Genomic DNA, 2,257 nt, shown 5'->3' on the forward strand with positions numbered 1-2,257 from the left:
GACGCCCCTGGGCTTTCTCGGGCAGGCCCCAGCCTCTCAAGGGTGCGGCATCCCCTTCTCTCAACACCCACACTTGTTCTGAGCCCAGCTGGAGCCCAGAGGCTGTAGCAGGCTGGAAGGCAGCACGTCTGGGGCCCAGCGAGCTCCATGCATGAGTCTTTGCGGTGCATTATTGATGGGGCTTCTAATTGTGCGTTTCCCAAAGTCCACAGGCCTTTGATGAAAAATTCATGGCACGCCGAGGAAGGGAGCAGACTCAATCGATGGGCAGCAGCGGGAGGACTGCTCCTGGCGGGGACGGGCAGGGACGGGGCGGCATTGCTACACTGCCCTCTCCCCTGGAGTCTTTGGGCGGGGAGGGGCCCACAGCAGGGGGCAGCAGCCCATTTCCTTGGTGGAGAGGCTGAGGGGCAGGTCCAGGAAGGCCAGGGCCCACATCTGAGGACCAGCTGGCTGAGGGGAATAGCCCCCCGCAGCTCCCCCATGAGTCACACAGACAAGGGGGTAATATTTCTTTTTCTTTTTTAAAAAACTTTGCTATAGGGCACACGTGCTTGCCAACGAAAGACAGAGAGGGAAAGTGAGAAATCAGCCCCCTAGGGGAGAGGCGTTGGCCACGCAGCAATCCCTTCACTTGGGATTTTGGATACACACACACTCACATGCACCTGGTATTTTTTTTTTCAAGCCACCAGGTCTGGGACTCGAACCGCACTGCTGATCATGTGTGATCCTGCTGCCTTAACAGCCACACTGCCGGCTGGCCACTCGTCTGTGCTGGGCACTGTGCTCAGGGCTTTACATCCACAACTTCAACGGCCTGACCGCTCTGTGGGGCGCTGCAGCGGATGCTCTCCCTGTTATAGAGGGAACTGGAGCTCAGAGAGGGAAAGTAACTAGCCCAGAGTCACACAGCTGAGGAGCAGGGCCCACGGTCTTCCCATTTCTCCAGGCAGCTCAAAGAAGAGCGGCAAGGCGGTGGGGCGGGAGATCGCCTTGTCCAGCTTCTCCCTGTCCTTATTATACAGGGGAAGAAACCCCACCAAGAGAAAAGGACCTGGGCTGGCCCTGTAGCCTAGTGGTTAAGGGAGGCAGAGCTCACAGGCTGCCCACGATTATAATCCCAGTCCCAGAGTTTGAAAACACACGGGCTGGGGCCAGCAAGCGACGTGTTTGAGGGACCTGATTCTCACGTGGCCAACCTCCGTTCAAGTCATGGACCCGGTGCTTTAAAAATGACAACAAGTAAATGTTTTTTTTAAAAAACTGGGCGTCTGCGTGTGCGGGCCCAGATTCATGACAGCGTGGACAAGCAGAGGGAGAAGGAATGTGGCCGGACCGAGCCCGGGAGGCGCTTTCCTTCTCTCTCTGTCTCTCTCCCTGGTGAGTGCACACACCCTCTGACAGTTAATAAAGAAAAGGAAAGAAAAGTGATCTAAGTGAGGGTGAGGCCTGTGAATGGGAGGAGGGACCCTGTGGCACCGACAGACCAGAGGCCACCCCTGGGGTGGGGGGCTGAAGCAGGTAAAGGTGTCTCTCCTGGACTGTCCAGCCCGGAGTTGTCATTGTGCCACCACCGAGGCCCCAGAGAACCCTGGCTGTCATCTGTTCATTTCTTGGACGACTAAATAAATCCTGTGAGGTTCCCACTCTGGGCAGGCCCTCTCCAGGTCCAGATGCGGCCATTGTGAAAGGCCTTGGGCCCAACAAGCCCGGGACTTGGGGCTGAGCCTGACTCAGTTGGGAAAAGGCGCAGACCCTCCCTCGGCGCCCTTGGGGAGGCTCCACCGCCCAGGCCTGTGACCCAGCCCGTCTCCAGGTGGGGGCAGTTGGGTTTGTTTTCCTTCTGCTTCCCAGAGAATGTCTTTGGAAAACATCCACCCATGTCTGCACTGAACTAAAGGGAAAGGAATTCGTCCGGACCATCAGGAAAACAGAGATGGGGAGGCCCTGGGGCCAGGCGAGGGGCCCTCAGCCCAGCTGTGTAGCCGCTGGGAAGAGTGAGCTCAGCCTGGGCTGCTGGGGGAGCTCCTGAGGGCCAGGGGGGATGGAGGAGCAGAGAAGGGGGAGCTGAGGGTGTGGAGGTGCCCAAAAGAGAAAGTAGGGATGGAGAGGGAATATGAAGGGGGGACAGAGGCACAGCTGGGGACAGTGGCTGAGACAGGGACCGGGGAATCAGAAGACGAGAACCCTGAAGGGCCACTGGCCCCCAGCCTCGCCTGCCCTGCTCTCTGTTTGCACTATCCGGCCAAGGCGT

The 2,257-nt window shown here is 58.4% G+C and overlaps 1 protein-coding gene across 5 annotated transcripts in view; it reads left to right on the forward strand.

Annotated features, from left to right (window-relative positions):
* Positions 1-2,257, forward strand: part of CCDC33 (coiled-coil domain containing 33) — a 68,456-nt gene that overhangs the window by 54,819 nt on the left and 11,380 nt on the right. The gene's annotated exons all lie outside the window — the stretch shown is intronic.

This window comes from Tupaia chinensis, unplaced genomic scaffold (assembly GCF_000334495.1).
Source record: "Tupaia chinensis unplaced genomic scaffold, TupChi_1.0 Scaffold000369_1, whole genome shotgun sequence".
Classification (NCBI taxonomy): Eukaryota; Metazoa; Chordata; class Mammalia; order Scandentia; family Tupaiidae; genus Tupaia; species Tupaia belangeri.